The following is a 23,037-nucleotide window of genomic DNA, read 5'->3' as shown; positions in this document are numbered from 1 at the left end:
GGGGGAGGGGGGCACCTATACACCCTTTATATCTGGAGCACATTTCAGTGTTCACTTTCTTCAAGTCAACATATACAAAGGCAAAGGCAGGTGAACTTTCAAAGGCAATATACTCTTCATAAACTGAGAACCAATGAACTATAAACTCACAAGCTAATAACTAATTATAGCTTTTTGTTTTGCCCATTCTGGCAATGTATTTTGCTATTTCCTCACACTGCAAATGTTACTCTATTGAACCCATCAGTTCATAAAAACAAGTTCAGCATCCCCTTGTCATATTTAATATAAATCAACTGCACCATGAAATTTTGTTTTGTTTAAGCTCATGATAGTTACCAGTGTAGACCATGCAAACTTTGGCCTTTTAACTCCAAGACCATTTTTCATTCTATTTCTTTGTTAGGAGGATCTGTTTGTGTATAATTAAATGTGGCTTTCTTAAACTTTTACAGTTGGTAGCTTAATGTATTTTTGTTTTATTTCGAGTACAAAGGCTACATAATGCTTTTGTTGGCATCAATTCTAGTTAATATGCCAGCTACATAATTTTGTTCTCTGCAATATGTCAGCATTTGAGCACCTTGGGCTCAACAGGTGGTGCTAGATAAGGTTCTGGCAAATCAAATAACTAATGTGGTTATTTCTTTTGTCAAATTATAATTAAAAACAGAGTCTTTGTAAAATGAGACTTACATTTTCCTGTTTTTAAAAGGGCTCAACATCCAGCACAAATCATTTTCTATAACAAAGACCCATTAGTAAGGAAGCATATTGTCTGCATAAATATGCAACACCTTCTGATCTGCAGTTTCATTGGTCTCTGTAAAGTTTATTTTGAAAATCTGATGTGTAAGCATTGCTTCATAAGGTACTGACTTTTCCACTCTTCTGTAATTCAGGAGTATGAACTTAAGCCCATGCCAAAAATTTAAGAGGAAATTTAAACATTCTTATCTACTAAGGTATAGAAAATTAAGAAACTCTGTGAACATTTTTACTTAAATCATTTGCTTAAAAAACTTTTCTTTGTGTACTGCGGTATCCTAGTCCTTGATTATAAGAGAGCAGGGGCCAGTGCTTCCATAATCAAAAAACTATACAGATCCTTAGCCAAAGAGTTAGGTTCCTCTCCCATAATTTAATATCCAGCGCTGCCAGATAGCTGAGCACTGCCCTATAGTGTGATGGGATATAAGAGACTCATATGCCTGATTATGTCTCTGAAAGTTCTCCCTGTGAAAGTTGTTCCTGCAGGGCAGGCATATGTGCTGCTTGGCCACTTGCTCCTGTGCGCTCAACACCATTTCAGAAGACACAAACCAGCGTAGGGCAAAATGTCCCTTATAGTAATAAGTTAAAGCATACCCTGAATGTGTATGCTTTGGAAGATGGACCTGAATGTGTATTCTGAGCTATGGAATCCAGCAGTGGCCAACACAGAGACTCATTTCTTGTCTATGAGGAACATCCGAGTCCCTAGCCCATTCCATGGAACACAGGCTGTACAGGGTATTGAGGCCTTCAGTCTTGGGTTAAATGAAGGTTGCCAGGTGGAAGTCATTAAGGGAAGAGTGTTTAGTGAAAACGTTGTATAAACGGCATGTTATCTGCAAGCAGTTGCAGTTTTCCTGCCCAGCCCATCACCACTGGACTATAGGTAAGGCAGATATCTTGTCCAGCTCACTGCCATTGGAACTCTCTCCCCTGTATGTAGCCACCTAATAAAACCCCATGTTTCATTTGCTAGCTCTGGGTCTCTTCTTCCCCCTATTGAACCTGATGCCTTCCATATTGAGGGTAATAGGGGTTTGGCACAACACCAGACTGTTGTCATATGCCTCCTCTGTTCCCAAAAAGAGGCCAGCATTGCCTTTCTGCAAACCAGAGTACGTTAATATTCTGGTTTGAGTTTTATTGTGCCAAAATCAAGAAATTTTACCAAAGGAATCCATTATGTAGTTCTTTTATTTCAAAAACATTCTGATCCATTAATTTTTCTGTCCCCATATAACAGTTATCTGAAGAAAAATCAAAGCAGACCAAAAGTATTCATCATGATATGTGGGAACACCAGGTTGTTTGGCGTAAAGAAGATTGAATAAAACTTCTCCAGGTGGTCAGACTTCAACATGAAGTATCTATTTCTCTACTTTCAACTGAATTTTCCTTTATGCCCTGAAGTTAGAGCTACCTCAGTCAAATACATTTTTATTTTTTCCTAAAGATATAAGTTTCCCAATGTCTTCATATAACTAAGACTCATGAACTATTGTGTATAAATGTTCCTTAGTTCTAAGATAAAGACTTGCAGATTTGGCAGACGAAACAGCATCTATATTTTGTGTCTACATTTGGCTTTATTTATAAAAAATATGGTGTATGTCTGATTACAGATCAACAGAAAAAAAGGTTTCCAGACTGAAAGGCAAGATAATTAAATGTTGCATAGATTTTTAAATTAAAGTTCAAGCAAATTGAATGCATATCACTTATGAAACATGAAATCATGCTTCTAGTCTCGAGACTACTGTTGTCAAGCTGGGCAAATGGGAAAATCATTTCTCTGTTGCTTTATTGGTTTCTTCATCTGTAAGAATGAGGACCTGAACTAGAACTAGAGTTGTCCAAACATTTAAAAGCAATATCTCTCTTTCTTCAAGCTAAAAACAGCAAACCATAAACCTAATCTACACAGAAAAATGGGCAAGTTCCCCCGCACTTTTACTTCTCCTCCTGCTTGGGCCCCCAACACCACCCCTGGCCTAGAAAATACCTAAGATTCCAAGGACTGTGAACCAGCTTAATCTCTTGAGTTGCTGGCCCAGTTCTACAACTCCCTAACTGTAGCATTGCAAAATACCATGTGTTTTATAAACACTTTACAGAGTACACCGCTTCACTTTGCATTCCTCTCAATCTTCTGAAGTAAGGAGGATGGCTATCCTTATTTCTATTTCAGATGTTGAGAAAGCGGGACCTCCGAGAGATTAAGGTAATCTCTAGATAGGCAGTGAATAAGGGCTGAAACTAAAGTTGCAAGCCAAAACCTCTCTGTACTCTGTTTCCCACTTAATACCCTTTCCTATATAGCACAGTCATAGGTTTTATTGCTTTTGATTTTTGCATGTTTCAAATAAGCCGCTCAAATTTTGACCATAAGAACAAAGACAAAACTTTACTGAGGGTAAGAAAGAAACAACAAATAAATTACCAAATTCAATAGGCTGAATGTGGTCATTGAACCTTTCACCATTCAATGTTACGCTAAAAAATAATTGCTAGGATTATTGACTATAATCCTCATAGAGTTTTAATTCTGATATTTGTGCTTTAGCTATTTCATATTGAAAGTGTCTAACACCACATTAACACTACTCCATTAAGGTGTCCAATGGGCCAAAATCCTTGTTCCACTTTCTAAGACATTGGGGTAATATCAAAGAGAGAAATCTACCATTGTAAAGATGTCAATTCTCTCCATATTTCTTTATAAACATACCATTCCAATTAAAATTCTAACAGGATGTCTTTTACTCTTAAAATTATTCTAAATTTGAACTGAAAAATAACGTGAAAATAGCTACAAAACTCTGAGAAAAAGAAAAGAATAAGGACATTTTAGTATCGAGTGTTAAACATAGTGTAAACATGCACTAATTAAAACAGTGAAATACTAGTACAGGAAGTAGATAGATGAATAGAAGAAGTGAGTAGAAAAACCTATAAGTAAACTAAAGCAGTTCTCAACATGTGGTCCAAGCACCCCCAGAGGCTCCTGAGACCCTCTCAGATGTCTGCAGGGTCCTCCCTTAGTCAATTATGTATCACCTGCGTGATACCTGATTTTTTTAAAGGAAAACGAAATATCACAGCAGATTGAAGTAGCAGATATGAGAATCCAGCTGTCTGCTCCTATGAGACCAGACATTAAAAGATTTGCAAAAACACTGAAATAATGCCACTTTTCTCAGGAGTTTTCTTTGTAGAAAAATAAGGTTACTTTTCATAAAACTACGCTATTATGTTAACATGTAATAGGTTTGTTATTGCTCTTTTTAATGAATGGATAAAATTTTAAGTATTTCTTAGTTTTAATTTCTAAAGTGATAAATATCAATAGCTATAACTCACACAAACTAAAGCTCTGTGAGATGCTCAGAAAATATTCAGAGTTCAAAAGCATTTGCAGCCAAAAAGTTGAAGAACTACTGGACCAAACAATATATCAAAGCTTAATATTTGGTAAAGGCAACACTTCAAACTAGTGGGAAAAGGATGAAGTATTTAATATTGTTGAAACAAGAACCCAGTTGTCTGGGAGAAATGTGCCTCTGCATCTAAGCAGAGCCAAAACAACTTTCTGAAAAGAATCTCCTCAATTTCAGACAAATTTCTAGCCCCAAAGAGCTTATAAGAAATTTAATCTTAATCCCAATTGGGGCTTCCTATTTTTTTCCCATGATTATGGCAATATCCAGCAGCATTAGTGCCAAAGTATCATCTTTTCACACCGGGTACCATGGTGACAACCACTGTCTCAACCCACAAGGTCCCTTCAAGGTCAGTGCCTTTAGACTGTACCAATTGCCCAGGGACCTTTGGAGAGGCTGGGAACCACCAACCATTCCTCTCTGATTTTCAGTCACCTTCCCAGGATGCTGCCAGTACAGAGGGTACCTTCACCTCACCAGGACCTACAAGTCTGTAGGACCCTTTTCCCTGACCTAGCCCAGGTGTTTATTTTCTGTACTTGACCATTTGGTATCCTTCCATAGGCCACACTCTTAACTGCTGCCCTTGCTTACCACTCTGGGCCTAGCTGTGTCACTTCCCTTTTATAGGGGTGTGCAGTTTATAGTGTACAATGACCAAGTACATTTAAACACATCTGTATCTTATGCCTACAACAAGGCAAAACATTTTTCCCTACTTCTCGCTGTAACTGCAATAAAGACTTTAGCTCCTAGTTCCTTCTTCTTCCCATTCACTTGGCCTTGGTGTTGCTCATGGGGCCCTGTGTGGATGCCATGACTCCCCACCTCTCTAGGGAGCTGTGAGTATAAATAACTTCTTCCTTCATGACAATCACTTTTGTGTCTGTGTGTCTTACCACACCTAACTAAAATAAATCCCAGATACTATGTAAAAACACCTTTTTTTTTTTCCTTTTAGTCTAGATGTCTTTCCTCTAGCTTCCTGGTCCCTTTTAATGCATCCAAATGGTTTTTGCCATGGGTCTTGTACTGCTGCGAAGCCAGATTTTGATAACTCGCTTCTTCGTCATTCCTGAGCCTGAATCCAGTGATTCTACTTCCATCTTTTCTGCTTTCATCTTTGGTTTTTGGTATCTTGCCTGGAACCTTGCACCTTTCCCAGCTTTAGGTACGGTCTTATTTTTCAGCTCCCTCATCCATCTAATGGGGTCTTATTACTCGAGAATAAAACCTCCCTTACGTCCTGTTGTTCATGTTAGCTGGTTTGCTCTTCAGCTTCACCTTGATTGACGCATCAAGAAATATCTATTGAGCACATATTAATTCCAGGTATTGTGCCAGGCATTGAGTATCTATCAGTGAAACAAAGAGACATGGGCCATGATCTGTAGTAAGATCATGAATTCCGAATTCTTCACTCTCTGCTAGACTCTACCTCTGTCTTCAACCCTACTCTTCACCCTGTGACACTCCGTGGTTATTTGCCTGAGCCTGAAGGGATGGTGTAAACGTGTGTTTGGGGCTGCCCTTTCATGTTTTCCTACCCATGTAGGTAATTATAGTTTCAGGTCTTGATGTCTTCTGCCTCCCCTCTCCTGAAGATCACTGAGTTGGCCTAGCAGACGCCTGAAGGCAGGAAGAGGTGACATTTTGTATTTGAGGAAAGCGAGAAAGGTTTGGAGCAACTAGTTTCAAGAATGAAATTAATTACTTTAGAATAGGAAATTAACTGGCTCAGCTCAGGTTAATTAATAGCTCAGTTGGGGTTGCAAATATACACGTTATTAATGTAATTTTCAATAGAATGTTATTTATTCATCTCAGCCTGTTTGTGGCTTAACACAAATTGGGGATAGGGATGAGGAGGTGTGGAGGGGAGAAAATGAAAGGAAAACTAACATGTACTTCACTCCAGTTATATTACAAAATATTTATTTCATTTAATATATCACTCCTATGAGATGGTTACTACTATCAACAATTCATATAAGTAAACATAAAAATTAAATAATTTACCCAGGATCACACAGGGAGTAACTGATAGTCTTAGGACTAACCTAAGTCTGTATGGTACCAAATGAATAGCTTTTAGGATACTTTGTAGCATTTTAAAATATATGAGTATTTATATGTGAAATGCTACATTCCTTATCTATACATTTTCAGATGTGATGACACGATGACATGCAAGCTCCTGCAGCTGAGTGTCTCTCAAACTATAATCACTATATGAATCACCTGAGGATTTTATTTAAATGCAGATTCTAATTCAGTAAGCCCAGAGTGAGAGCAAAGAATCTGCATTTCTAACAAGCTCCCAGGTGATACTAACACTGCTGGTTTATGGAACACACTTTGAGTAGCAACACCTTACTCCACTCCCCTAGATTTTAAAGAGAAGAAAACCAAGGCTCACATAAGATGAGGAGACTCTGATAGCAAATTAATTAGTGACAGAGCCAAACAAGACCAAAAAGTCCAGTGTTCCTTTCATTATGTTCTTTACATTACATAAAATATTACTTAGGATTACAAAACACATCAAATATATTCAGTTGCTCTGTTTTTGCACTTGACAATAAATTTAAAAACTAGAAACAATGTGTATTAACGATAAAACTTGCTGCTTTATCCTTTTAAGAATAAAAAATGTTAAGTGTAATTTTAAAAACCATAGATACACATCTTCTGGAGAACATATTTATCATGTATTGAATATGGAAAGTAAAATTGCTATTAAGCATATAATTTACTACAGAGCTTGCAAACAAATTACACTTAGTTTATGGAAATGCTTCAATTTTTATTTTGTTTTGTTTTTACTTAAGACGCTATTTCACATGTAAAGGGCTTTTTGCAATGGTCTAAATCTTTCTCTCAACAATAAAACCTTATGTGATTTTTAAAAAATAATTCTCCAAGTCTCAAATACAGCATGCGTAATGTTAGAAAATGCAGTAAACCAATATAAATATGCATAAACAAATACGTAAATGTAATTGTTTCCCAGCTTTCATGAATGTTACATATTAGAGAATAACAGCTCCATGTTTCTCTTGGCCCCCAGGGGTAATTTTTTTTAATTATACATGTACATGTCAGAACTGAATACACCAGCTGATGTTCATGAGGAATTTAAAAATTTGAAAAGAAAGAAAAGTTGTGGAGATTTTTCCACTATTTATATTCAAGTGTGTAAGTAAAGGCATCACCTTAATTAGGGTAGTCACCACATTAAGGTATGATTTTTAGACTAAAATTATTTGAAATGATGCACAGTTCAAGCAATTGTGGGATATAATCAAGGCAAAACCTTTTTTATGAAAAAATATAATTAGCTATATCATCAAAGACTAAATAGAAAGAGAATACATTGATTTTACTTGTTTTTTGTTTCTTTTTGGAAATGTTAATTATATTTGTCTTTTAGCAGTATGATAACAAGTATCTTGAATACACTTAAATTGCCAGTTGGCCAATATTTTAGTATATCAGTTCTCCAAACCTGACCCCACTCCCCTTACCTCTCTCTTTTTTTTTTTTGGAGATGGAGTCTCATTCTGTCACCCAGGCTAGAGCGCAGTGGCGCGATCTCGACTCACTGCAACCTCTGACTCCCGGGTTCAGGCAATTCTCCTGCCTTAGCCTCACAAGTAGCTGGGATTACAGGTGCTCACCATCAAACCCAGCTAATTTTTGTATTTTAGTAGAGAAAGGGTTTCACCATGTTGGCCAGGCTCGTCTCAAACTCCTGACCTCAAGTGATCCGCCTGCTTCGGCCTCCCAAAGTGCTGGGATTACACGCATGAGCCACCACGTCTGGCCTCCCCTTACCTCTCTTGAAAAGTTTCATGGCATGTTCCTATTAATTGATTTTGTTGTTCTTTTGATATTAATTTTTATTTTTTATTTGTTTTTGGTGAAGATCTGTTTGAGGAGTACTTCAAAAGAAGTTGCTAAACCATTGCCTGAAAACATCTCTGGCTGTCAGTTACAATGGTGGACTACAATAATGGTTAAGAGCACACATTCTAAAACCAAATGGCTAGGGTTTGAATCCTGGCACTACCAAGGAGCTCTGTGTCCTTGGGCAAATTGGAACTCTTTATGCCTCAATATCTTTATCTATGAAATGGGGTTAATAATAATACTTACCTAATGTAGTTATTTGGAGGATTAATCTTGATAAATACCAGTAAACCAATTGCCCATTGAAAGCAATTAATAAATGATGATGATCATGATCATGATCATGAAGAAAAGGAGAAGAAGAGAAGGAGAAGAACAAAGAAGATAAGAAAATGAAGAGAAAGATGAAGTAAAGGTGAAAAATGAGGAAGAGAAGAGTAGAAAGAGAAGGAGAAGAAATGAAAAAGTTGTTTCCAGGCCAGGCGTGGTGGCTCACGCCTGTAATCCCAGCACTTTGAGAGGCTGAGGCAGGTTGATCACAAGGTCAGGAGTTCAAGACCAGCCTGGCCAAGATGGTGAAACCCCGTCTCTACTAAAAATACAAAAATTACAGCACGCCTGTAATCCCAGCTACTTGGGAGGCTGAGGCAGGAGAATCGCTAGAACCTGGGGGGCAGAGGTTGCAGTGAGCCAAGATCATGCCACTGCACTCCAGCTTGAGCAACAGAAAGAGACTCCATCTCAAACAAAAAAAAAAGAAAAAGTTGATTCCTAATTAAAATAACATACTTTCTGAGAAAAGAAAGCTTAAATTTTAGCTTTAGCTCTGCCACTTTGTAATCTTAAGCAATTTTTTCTCTACTTAATTTTTCTCTTGATAATTAAATTTTTTTCATTTTTATCTTGAGAAAATGTAACCAGCTCCTTGACGCTCAGTTTTCTCATCTATAACATTTGCCTCATATTTAAAGGTGTTGTGAGGATAAGATGAAATAATATACGTAAAAGTGTATTTCAAAAATTTTAATACTATACATTATATTATGATGTATTATATATAGTATGTATACTATAATATGGTATATTATATATATATATACCATATTTTCTGTATAATTATACAATAGTTTAAAAACTTGGACTTGAGACTTCTTGCCTTTAGCTATTTATATTAAAATTTCCAGTTAATCTTTGGGATAACTTTTTTCAAATAAAAGGATTGGAATAGGAATGACATCTTACTGTCTGCTATCTAAAGCAGTAACAAGTGCATACTGGGAACCAAAGACTTGAAAAGAAAATGATGTGGGAAAAATAAACCTTGTCAAGATACATTGGTTGTGTCCTCAGTGCTATCAAACTAACAAATTATTTACTAGCAATTAGTTGGCCAAGAAAAAAGCATGTGATGTCCAAAAAAATGAAAAATGGTAAAATTTAAGAATAGTTTGTGTTTCTTTTCATTGTATTGGTAGCCTATAGCCTTAATAAAAGTCATTGGAATTTTCAAATAAGTTATATATAACACTTAATCTTATAAGTATATAAAGTTGTCAGTAAAAACTGCATTGTGCAGCACCAAGTACATTGAATCTTCCCAATAAAAATGTTAGTTACACATGTTTATTGCAGCACTATTCACAATAGCAAAGACTTGGAACCAACCCAAATGCCCATCAATGATAGACTGGATTAAGAAAATGTGGCACATATACATCATGGAATACTATGCAGCCATAAAAAAGGATGAGTTCATGTCCTTTGCAGGGACATGGATGAGGCTGGAAACCATCATTCTCAGCAAACTAACACAGGAACAGAAAACCAAACACTGCGTGTTCTCACTCATAAGTGGGAGTTGAACAATGAGAACACATGGACACAGGGAGGGAAACATCACACAATGGGGCCTGTCGGAGGGTAGGGGGCTAGAGGAGGGATAGCATTAGGAGATATACCTGCTGTAGATGACGGGTTGATGGGTGTGACAAACCACCATGGCACATGTATACCTATGTAACAAACCTGCATGTTCTGCACATGTATCCCAGAACTTAAAGTATAATTATTTTAAAAATGCTAGTTACATTATTATTAGAAGTAGTATTATCATATAATCCTCATGAAATCAAGTCAGAAGATTCTTGTTGAAGAGAACACATTTTTATGGTAAAATGGCTGATTAGATGAGTGAATCCAATCCAAGAAGCTAATGTCGATGAGAATTGTACTTATCTAAAGAATCACATAAGTAAATCCCTTGTCCTCTATTTCCAAGTCCTAAAGTATAAACAAGTATAATGGAGAGAAAAATGTCTCTTTGACCTCCAAAAGTTTGATAATTGGGTCTGTGAAATTGACAGTAGACAGATTAAGAGGAGAAAAAGCATCCAAATCTATTACATACATGGAAGATCACAGAAAGAAAATGGAATACCCCAAAAACCCAGTGAGATCTAGAAGCTTATATAGTCTCTTCATAGGGGAGAGTAGAAAAGGATATGTAGGCAACTTAGGGGACCATAAATAATTTGGGAGGAATGAATAGTTATAGCCTGTGACACAGTCTGTCTGGACATGGCACTGATCTGCAGTCTCTTCTTCTGCCATATGGTTAATTTTCCCTGGTTGATGAGATTTCCCAAGGAGGAGACTCATTGAGGAGACAATTGAGTTCCATTTTGAAAGACTTATCTTTAGGCAGATAACAGAAGTTCAGAGAGTCCTTCCTATGTCTAGGGGGATAAATAAATTAGAGACAGGAAGGTAGGAGAAAGTCAGAAGAGACCTTGTTTCTCTCCTAGCTCAAAGCACTCAGCAAGCCAAAGCGCCATACTTTGGGGTATCATCTTCTGAGCCTCAGCACAAGATAAAGTTATGGTTTGGTATTTTAGCCATCCTAACTATTGAAAGACGACTCAAATATTCTCTCACCAAAATTTTATTTGTTTTTATTGGTTTTTTTCTAGTTCTTAAGTTTCCCTGCTACTATAACCTAGCTCAGCCTACAGTATCTATACTACCCTTATTTTTTCCAAATTAGATACTTTATTATGACTACCTCTAATTCTCACTATAAAAGCTTATTAATTATTTTAATCATTTATCTTTTAATTAGGTCCTTTTCACTAAATGAAAGCTTTAAAATGTGTTGCCTAGTTTCTTCATGAGTTTTTTTGCATATCACATAGTTTAAAAAAATAACAATTTTAATCAAGAAGAAATAGAAAATCTGAAAACTCCTATGTATACGATAATGTAAGAGCTAAATAAGATTAAAAACTAGAATACTGATTAAGGCAATTCACTACATTAACAAAATATAGGGAAAAATATGATCATTAAGAATATAAAAGGCATTTTATGAAATTCAGTATCCAATCATGATTTTTAAAAAGGAAAAAAATAGAAATTGCATATAAAGCCAAAAATTGAAAGAAAATCCTCAGACTGAAAAAGGACATCTTCATGACCTTCTCCAAAAAGGCATTCCACAAACATGATACTCAATGATTGGAAAAGCATAAAAGATGGTTTGTAGAGGGGAAGATTTCTACACAGAAAACCTAAATAATCTACCAATTCAAATTAATAAGAGTTCAGCAAAATTTCTGGTCATAGAGTCAATATACAAAGGTCAATTTAACTTATAGACATCACCAAAAATTAGTTTAAAATGTACATTTAAAAAGATATTCTAAAATTTTTAAATTACCAAGAAATAAATCTAACAAAAAAAGTATGAGATTTATAAATAGAAAATGACAAAATGTTGTTGAACAACATTAAAGAACTAGGTAAATTGAAATATATACCATATTTATAATGACTATTCAAAACTGTAAAGGTGTCAATTCTGTTCAAATCAGGTATCAAAATTATACTGAGGGTCAAATCATGCTTGTTTATTGTCATGCAATCATTTATTCATTAACACACATTTTATAATTAGCATACATAAAAATAATGTATTCTCTGCCCGTACTAGGGCTATTTTAGTTATGAATAAAGAATAAATCAACTCCAACTAGCTTAAGCGATAAAGGGAGTGTTCCCATATCCCTAGAAAGGTCTAGGGATCATTTTAGATTCGGGCCCACTAGATTGAAGAACTCAGTGTCATCATTAGGACTCTGTTGGTCTGACTATCCCCTTCTCTCTCAGCTCTCTTTTCCTTTGTTATGTTCATTCTCAGGGTCTTCCCACCTGGCAGCAAAATAGCTGTCTTCTACCTGCTATAGGCTGAAAACCTATTCTCTGCAATCCCAGCAGAAAAGACTTTTCTCAACAGCTGAAACCACACTCCAGGAATTTAGTCTCATTAACCTGGTTTGTTTCACATGCTATATTACTGTGGCCAGTGGGGAGGGAGGTATGAACTGACTGATCAGGCTTGGGTGACATGCCTCCCTTAGAACTACAATGGAGTCAGCCCATCCCAATCACTTGGATTAAGAGTTATAATGACTTCCTACCCCCAAATATAAAAGCTGTTACCAGAAAAAGGGTGAACAGATCCTGTGTAGACCAAAAGCAACACATGTCCATGACAGGGTGAACCGAAATAGAAAGATCTTTATTGTTTTCTAATCAGTAGTCATCCATAGTCATCAACGAACAGTTCATAAATTTATATTTAAAGCTCAAACACTTGCTCTGAACTTGTGTCATAAAACAATGGTCAAGAGACATCTTTAATCAAATGTCTTACATAGATCTTAAACTGTGTCCAAATTTAAACTAGATGTCTTCTCCTCCAAACATGTTTCTTGTTCTATACCTCCCCTCTCATGTTATTATTTCCATACATCTCAGTGCAGAAAAACAGGAATCATCCTAGACCACTCTCCCCTCTCTTTCATCCCTTTATTCAATTGGCCACTTAATGCTAGAGACTCAACCCCCTAAATAGCTTCCAAATGTGTTCTTTCATCAGCATTTCACTGACTGCTTTAGCTCAGGCTCTCCTAATTTCTCATACACATTTGTACAAAGGCTGCCTGACTGGTCTTTGTGCTGCCAACTTCATCCTTTCCGATCCATCCTCCACATTCATCATAGTGATGTTTCTATGATATGCCCGCACTTGTAAGTCCTTAAAATTCATCAGTCATTCACCATCAACTTCCAAGTAAGATATGCAACTTCTAAATGGAACATGAAAACCTCTACAGGATGTGGTCTGCACCCTCCCTACTGTCTTTGTGTGTGTGTGTGTGTGTGTGTGTGTGTGTGACACTTCTTCACGCATACCCTACCCAGCTGCAGAACTAAACAAGGTGCACATCCTAAAATGAGCTATTCCCTCTACCTCCCACTTCATCTTCTGAGATGTAGCTGAGACATGTCTCTAGAAATCTATCCTGGAAACCATCACTGTCCCTCTGCCCCATTCCATTCACATAGCTTCTCATGTTTCCATCAGTACATTTACCTATTGTAGTCATATGAAGTTAACTGTCTTCCCCTCTCATCTACAAAATAATTTAGGTTAGGTACATATCTTTTATTCCTTTATCTGATATCTAGCCCAGCACCTGACAAATAGTAGGTCACTTAATCAAAGTGTATGAATAAATGTGCAGGTATATACTCCGTATTAAAAGGTGTTGTGAGGATAAGATGAAATAATATATGTAAAAGTATATTTCAAAAATTTTAATACTATATAATATAGTATTATATTATGCTATAGTATATATACTATAATATACTATAGTATTATAATGCTATATAGCATATTATGTATAAGCATATTTTCTGTATTATTATATAACAGTTTTAAAACAGCAAGTTTTTAAACCATTATATAATTTAACTATGCTGTGTGTTAACACATGACCTAATTCATGTAAAACCCAAAATAACAGATTGAGCCAATATTCAAGAGTTTGCTTCTTCCCGTCAGTTCCATTTATTCTAATAAATTCAACCTCTAATATTACTGGTAAATCAGTGTCCCTAAGTACTCTGTATATTGCAGTGAATTTTTATATGTATTTAAATATTTAAGACTGAATGCAATGAACAACATATTGTGTATGTGTATACCAAAATACAGTGACAAATATTTTTCATCCAATTTGTGTTATTATACAATGTGTATTTCCTAGAACTGTGTTTACTGTATCCTTGCTCCCTGCTGCATAAATAAATGTAGATCTCTAATGGATGGATGACATACATTTTATTCCGCTATGTTCTTCCTCCAGCTGGGTTTAGTCCTATCAAAGCCACCTATCTTAAACCGTAAACTATAGTTGCAAGTTTGGGTATACATTTTCTCTCCTATCTAGATTGTAAATCTCTGGAGACCTCACACTATCTCAACTCATACTTGTTTCCCTCATCAAGGCTCAGCCATGTGCCTGTCCAAGAAAAATACACATTAATGTTTTATTAAATTGAATTGTTCAGCTTAGTCCTTTTGATGAGAAGGAACTATGGGCTGCCTCTTTTATTTAATGTGTTTTGTTTTTAGGAATTTTTGAACTGTTATTTAATTTAGGTTCTGAAATTATGGTAGGGTTTTCTCTTAAAAGCATAAAGTAATACTTTAATGAGAAAATCCAAAAGAGATTCATCACTGGAACTACAAAAGTGAATTTAGCCATCATCCCTCCCCATTTCTTCGTCCCATTGCCTTGTTCCTTTTTATAAGCACAATGGTTTCATTAAAATGTAAATTATCTGTAACATTGACTTTCCCTTCCCATCTTTCCTTTATTACTAGTTACTTCATTACTTTTTTACTAGTAACTCACTGTTTCATTACTCTCTTCTTCATTACTAGTGTTTCCATGGAATCAGTAATTAATGGTACAAAGATAAATTCTTCAACAAATAGAATGTTTATTTTCTGAACATAAGATTAAAAGTTCCTAGCCTTCAATATTCTAATGCTCCAGTATGATTTTTAAGAATAAGGAGATGTATACTATAGTTGGCAATGTTGAGTAGACTGGCTTGGGTTGGGTTTACCAGCTTGAGAAGTGAGTTTATGAACTTAGTCACAGACAGACTGCCAGCTGACAATCTGTCAAATTCAGATTACAAAGACTAACAGAAGAAGAAAATAGATATCATCTGATACTTTCTAGTTAATGTACTGTACACAAAATAACAGGGCAAATGAAGATGATTTTAGGGGGGGAAATGGGTCAATCTACTGTCAAGTTTTCCATGGAAATTTGTTGCAAACAAACTTTAATTGGGTTATTTAGTTAGCCATATTTGAAATATCTTTGAAGATAAGATCATTGACTCACATTTTAAGAGGAAGTGATTGGAAAGTAAACTTAAATGTAAAGCTCATGAATACAAATGGGTTTAAATGGGGGTCTATTATCACCTCAATGCTTGTATGCAACTCCATTAATATTAATGAGAGTTAGACATAAGCATTTATGCGAGATGAATAGACCCTTATTGTGTTTACTGCAAGATTGTTTTGCTTGTCCAGAAACCTGTAGTGTTGAACTCAACCAGAGTTGCCAACAACAATGAATATTAAAAGAAGAAAACTTCAATATTTTTACAGCTTTTATTTTCTCTCTCCCTCTCAAAGATATACCATTTCTTACAAGAAAAGGGAATTAAAAATATATGCATTTATTGGCTTGTAAAATTTTGCTTCAAGTGACAAGCTCACTTCCTACATAAATATTTAATAAGATAGAAATGAATATATAGTAGACTCGTTTCATTCTTCTAAGGGTTAAGTTCCATTTCTGTAAATTGGTTTGTACCCTATTTCAGTTCTATCTGTCTTCACCTCTGGGAATTTTCTTTGGTTCTTTCATGGTGTATTGAGATCATCAGAGATTTGCTAGTAATTGACCAGTTTGGATTGCACATGAGTGGCATCTGTTAAAAGATAATGTAGGGATTCCTGGGCAAAATGGCCGAATAGGAACAGCTCCAGTCTGCAGCTCCCAGCAAGACCAACACAGAAGGCGGGTGATTTCTGCATTTCTAACTGAGGTACCTGGCTCATCTCACTGGGACTTGTTAGACAGTGGGTGCAGCCCACGGAGGGGGAGCCAAACCAGGGTGGGGCATGGCCTCACCTGGGAAGCCTAAGGGGTCGAGGAACTCCCTCCCCTAGCCAAGGGAAGCTGTGAGGTACTGTGCCATGAGGGACAGAGCTATCTGGCCCAGATACTTCACTTTTCCCACTGTCTTCAAAACCTGCAGACCAGGAGATTTTTTGGGTACCCACACCACCAGGGCCCTGGGTTTCAAGCACAAAGCTGGGCGGCTGTTTGGGCAGACACCAAGCTTAGCTGCAGGAGTTTTTTTTCGTACCCCAGTGGCGACTAGAACATCAGCGAGACAGAACTGTTCACTCCCCTGGAAAGGGGGCTGAAGCCAGGAAGCCGAGTCTTGCTCAGCAGATCCCAACCCCATGGAGCCCAACAAGCTGAGATCCACTGGCTTGAAATTCTCACTGCCAGCACAGCAGTCTGAAGTCAACCTGGGACACTCAAGCTTGGAGGGGGGAGGGGTGTCCACCATTACTGAGGCTTGAGTAGGCGATTTTCCCCTCACAGTGTAAACAAAGCCTCCAGGAAGTTCGAACTGAGCAGATCCCACCAGAGGGCCACAAAGCCACGGTAGCCAGACTGCCTCTCTAGATTCCTCCTCTCTGGGCAGGGTATTTCTGAAAGAAAGGCAGCAGCTCCAGGCAGGGGTTTATAGATAAAACTCCCAACTCCCTGGGACAGAGCAACTGGGGGAAGGGGCGGCTATGGGCGCAGCATCACCAGACTTAAACGTTCCTGTCTGCTGGATCTGAAGGGATCAGTGGATCTCTCAGCATAGCACTCAAGCTCTGCTAAGGGACAGACTGCCTCCTCAAGTGGGGCCCTGACCCCCGTACCTCCTGACAGGGAGACACCTCCCAGCAGGGGTTGACAGGCACCTCATACAGGAGACCTTCGAATGGCATCTGGCAGGTGCCCCTCTGGGATGAAGCTTCGAGAGGAAGGAGCAGGCTGCAATCTTTGCTGTTCTGCAGCCTCTGCTGGTGATACCCAGGCAAACAGGGTCTGGAGTGGACCTCCAGCAAACTCCAGCAGACCTGCAGAAGAGGGTCCTGACTGTTAGAAGGAAAACTAACAAACAGGAAGTAATAGCATCAACATCAACAAAAGGATGACCACTCGAAAACCCCATCCAAAGATCACCAACATCAAAGATCAAAGGTAGACAAAACCATAAAGATGACAAAAAAACAGCACAAAAAGGCTGAAAATTCCAAAAACCGGAATGCCTCTTCTCCTCCAAAGGATCACAACTCCTTGCCAGCAAGGGAAGAAAACTGGATGGAGAAAGAGTTTGACGAATGGACAGAAATAGGCTTCAGAAGGTAGGTAATAGCAAACTCCTCCAAGTTAAAGGAGCATGTTCTAACCCAATGCAGGGAAGCTAAGAACCTTGATAAAAGGTTACAGGAACTGTTAACTAGAATAACCAATTTGGTGAAGAACATAAATGACCTGATGGAGCTGAAAAATACAGCATGAGAACTTCATTAAGCATACACAAGTATCAACAGATGAATTGATTAAGCAAAAGAAAGAATATCAGAGACTGAAGATCAACTTAATGAAATAAAGGGTGAAGACAAGATTAGAGAAAAAAAGAATGAAAAGGAATGAACAAAGCCTCCAAGAAATATGGGACTATGTGAAGAGACTAAACCTATGTTTGATTAGTGTACCTGAAAGTGACAGGGAGAATGGAACCAAGTTGGAAAACACACTTCAAAATATTATCCCGGAGAACTTCCCCAACCTAGCAAGACAGGCCAACATTCAAATTCAGGAAATACAGAGAACACCACAAAGACACTTCTCGAGAAGAGCAAACCTAAGACACATAATCAACAGATTCACCAAGGTTGAAATAAAGGAAAAAATGTTAAGGGCAGCCAGAGAGAAAGGTCAAGTTACGCACAAGGGAAGCCCATCAGACTAACAGCGGATTTCTGTGCAAAAACCCTACAAGCCAGACGACAGTTGGGGCCAACATTCAACATTCTTAAAGAAGAGAAATTTCAACCCAGACTTCCATATACAGCCCAACGAAGTTTCATAAGTGAGGGAGAAATAAAATCCTTTATAGACAAGCAAATGCTGACAGGTTTTGTCACCACCAGGTCTGTCTTACAAGAGCTCCTGAAGGAAGCACTAAATATGGAAAGGAAAAACCAATACCAGCCACTGCAAAAACATACCAAAATGTAAAGACCATCAACACTATGAAGAAACTGCATCAACTAATGGGCAAAATAACCAGCTAGCCTCATAATGACAGATCAAATTCACACATAACAATATTAACCTTAAATGTAAATGGGCTAAATGCCCCAATTAAAAGCCACAGACCGGCAAATTGTATGAAGAATCAAGACCCATCGGTGTGCTGGATTCAGGAGACCCATCTCACATGCAAAGACACACATCGGCTCAAAATAAAGGGATGGAGAGAGATTTGCCAAGCAAATGGAAAGCAAATAAAAGCAGGGGTTGCAATCCTAGTCCCTGAGGAAACAGACTTTAAACCAACAAAGATCAAAAAAAGACAAAGAAGGGCATCACATAACAGTAAAGGGATCAGTGCAACAAGAAGAGCTAACTATCCTAAATATATATGCACCCAATACAGGAGCACTCAGATTTATAGTTCTTAGAGATCTACAAAGAGACTTAGACTCCCATGTAATAATAGTGGGAGACTTTAACACACCACTGTCAATATTAAAACAATGAGACAGAAAATTAACAATTATATTCAGAACTTGAACTCAGCTCTGGAACAAGCAGACCTAATAGACGTCTACAGAACTCACCATCCCAAATCAACAGAATATACATTCTTCTCAGCACCACATCACTATAGTCTAAGATTGACCACATAATTAGAAGTAAAATTCTCCTCAGCAAATGCAAAAGAATGGAAATCATAATAAACAGTCTCTCAGACCACAGTGCAATCAAATTAGAACTCAGGATTAAGAAACTCACTCAAAACCGCACAACTGCATGGAAACTGAACAATCTCCTCCTGAATGACTACTGGGTAAATAATGAAATTAAGGCAGAAATAAAGATGTTCTTTGAAACCACTGAGAACAAAGAAACAACATACCAGAATCTCAGGGACACAGCTAAAGCAGTTTTTAGAGGGAAATTTATAGCACTAAATGCCCACAGGGGAAAGCAGGAAAGATCTAAAATCAAAACCCTAACATCAAAATTAAAAGAAGTAGAGAAGCAAGAGCAAAGAAATTCAAAAGCTAGCAGAAGACTAGAAACAACTAAGATCAGAGCAGAACTGAAGGAGATAGAGACACAAAAAAACCTTCAAAAAATCAATGAATCCAGGAGCTGGTTTTTGAAAAGATCAACAAAATAGATAGACTGCTAGCCAGACTAATAAAGAAGAAAAGAGAGAAGAATCAAATAGACCCAGTAAAAAATAATAAAGGAGCTATCACCACTGATGCCACAGAAATACAAACTACCATCAGAGAATACTATAAACACCTCTACGCAAATAAACTAGAAAATCTAGAAAAATGGATAAATTCCTGGACATATACACCCTCCCAAGACTAAACCAGGAAGAAGTTGAATCCTTGAATAGATCAATAACAATTTCTGAAATTGAGGCAGTAATTAATAGCCTACCAACCAAAAAAAGCCCAAGAGCAGATGGATTCACAGCTGAATTCTACCAGAGATACAAAGAGAAACTGGTACTATTCCTTCTAAAACTATTCCAAGCAATAGAAAAGGAGAGACTCCTCCCTAACTCTCTTTATGAGGCCAGCATCATCCCTATACCAAAACCTGGCAGAGACACAACAAAAACAAAAAAAGAAAATTTCAGGCCAATATCCCTGAAGAACATCAATGCAAAAATCCTCAATAAAATCCCGGCAAACCAAATCCAGCAGTACATTAAAAAACTTATCCACCATGATCAAGTTGGCTTCATCCCTGCGATGCAAGCCTGGTTCAACATATGCAAATCAATAAATGTAGTCCATCACATAAATAGAACCAATGACAAAAACCACATGATTATCTCAATGATACAGAAAAGGAGTTCAACAAAATTCAACAGCCCTTCATACTAAAAACTCTCAATAAACTAGGTTTTGATGCGATGTATCTCAAATTAATAAGAGCTATTTATGACAAGCCCACAGCCTATATATTACTGGATGGGCAAAAGCTGGAAGCATTCCCTTTGAAAACCAGCACAAGACATGGATACCCTCTCTCACCACTCCTATTCAACATAGTATTGGAAGTTCTGGCCAGGGCAATCAGGCAAGAGAAAGAAATAAAGTGTATTCAAATAGGAAAAGATGAAGTCAAATTGTCTCTGTTTGCAGACGACATGATTGTATCTTTAGAAAACCCCATCGTCTCAGCCCAAAAACTCCTTATAGCTGATAAACAACTTCAGCAAAGTCTCAGGATACAAAATCAATGTGCAAAAATCACAAGTATTCCTATACACCAACAATAGACAGACAGAGAACCAAATCATGAGTGAACTCCCATTCACAATTACTATGAAGAGAATAAAATACCTAGTAATATAACTCAGAAGGGATGTGAAGAACCTCTTCAAGGAGCACTACAAACCACTGCTCAAGGAAATAAGAGAGGACACAAACAAATGGGAAAACATTCCATGCTCATGGATAGGAAGAATCAATATCGTGAAAATGGCCATACTGCCCAAAGTAATTTTTAGATTCAATGCTATCCCCATCAAGCTACCACTGACTTTCTTTACAGAATTTTAAAAAGCTATATTAAATTTCATATGGAACCATAGAAGAGCCCAGATAGCCAAGGGAATCCAAACCAAAAGAACAAACCTGGAGGCATCATGCTACCTGACTTCAAACTATACTACAAGGCTACAGTAACCAAAACAGCATGGTACTGGTACAAAAACAGATATATAGACTAATGGAACAGAACAGAAGCCTGTGGAACAGTTGCAGAGATAACACCACACATCTGCAACCATCTGATCTTTGACAAACGTGACACAAACAAGCAATGGGGAAAGGATTCCCTATTTAACAAATGGTGTTGGGAAAACTGGCTAGCCATATGCAGAAAACTGAATCTGGACCCCTTCCTTACACCTTATACAAAAATTAACTCAAGATGGTTTAAAGATTTAAACATAAGAACTAAAACCATGAAAACCCTAGAAGAAAATCTAGGCAATACCATTCAGAACATAGGCATGGGCAAGGACTTCATGACTAAAACACCAAAAGCAATGGCAACAAAAGCCAGAATTGACAAATGGGGTCTAATTAAACTAAAGAGCTTCTGCACAGCAAAAGAAACTATCATCAGAGTGAATAGGCAACCAACACAATGGGAGAAAATTTTTGCAATCTATCCATCTGACAAAGGGCTAATATCCAGAATCCACAAGAATCTTAAGCAAATTTACAATTAAAAAAAAGCCCATCAAAAAGTGGGCAAAGGATATGAACAGACACTTTTCAAAAGAAGACATTTATGCTGCCAACAAACATGAAAAAATGCTCATCATGACTGGTCATTAGAGAAATGCAAATCAAATCCACAATAAGATACCATCTCATGCCCCTTAGAATGGCGATTATTAAAAAGTCAGGAAACAACAGATGCTGGAGAGGATGTGGAAAAATAGGAGTGCTTTTACACTGTTGGTGGGAGTATAAATTAGTTCAACCATTGTGGAAGACAGTGTGGTGATTCCTAAAGGATCTACAACTAGAAATACCATTTGACCCAGCAATCCCGTTACTGGTTATATACCCAAAGGATTATAAATCATTCTACTATAAAGACACATGCACATATATGTTTATTGCAGCACTATTCACAATAGCAAAGACTTGGAACCAACCCAAATGCCCATCAAAGATAGACTGGATAAAGAAAATGTGGCACATATACACCATGGAATACTATGCAGCCATAAAAAATGATGAGTTCATGTCCTTCGCAGGGACATGGATGAAGCTGGAAACCATCATTCTCAGCAAACTAACGCAGGAACAGAAAACCAAACATCATTCTCTCGTAAGTGGGAGTTGAACAATGAGAACATATGAGCACAGGGAGGGGAATATCACACACTGGGGTCTGTCATGGGGTTGGGGGCAAGGGGAGGTATAGCATTAGGAGAAATACCTAATGTAGATGACGGGTTGATGGGTGCAGCAAACCACCATGGCACACGTATGCCTATGTAACAAACTTGCATATTCTGCACATGTATACCAGAACTCAAGTATAATTAAAAAAAGAAGAAGAAGAAAAAAAGATAATGTAGCCTTGCAGTTCACAATTAGCTGCTGGTCATATTATTAACTTGTGGCCAAACCAGAATAAAGACTCCTGAGGCATCATTTTCCTTTAGACAACTTCATTTTGTTCTTACTGTAATCTCTATTATAAATGAAGCACTTTGGCTGAGAATGATTTGTGTATCATACAGCTTGTCCATCCCATGTATGCAGTAATTAGTAATCCAGTCCTTGTGGTCTCATTTTCACTCACCCTCTCTTTCCCTTCATAAGCTCCACATCCCAAGAATAACAACCACCAAAAATCAACAGCACTGCTCTTCCCAGGAGAGAAAAGATCAATGTAATATGAAAGTCAGATGAGTTAACCTCTACTACTCACTTAAATGATGAACACCACCATCACTAACATATTATTTCCAGGCTTCAGAATATGCATGTATCTGGCCATTTTATTCCCAATGCCAAGATGTGCCTCATTTGGCAGGAAGCATGTATCAGAGAAATACTTTCTTTCTTTTTATCATATTAATAGATGCCAATTTGAACTGAGCTAAAATTTGTATG

Source organism: Pan paniscus, chromosome 1 (assembly GCF_029289425.2).
Source record: "Pan paniscus chromosome 1, NHGRI_mPanPan1-v2.0_pri, whole genome shotgun sequence".
Lineage (NCBI taxonomy): Eukaryota > Metazoa > Chordata > Mammalia > Primates > Hominidae > Pan > Pan paniscus.
Note: the sequence above shows the minus strand (reverse complement) of the source record.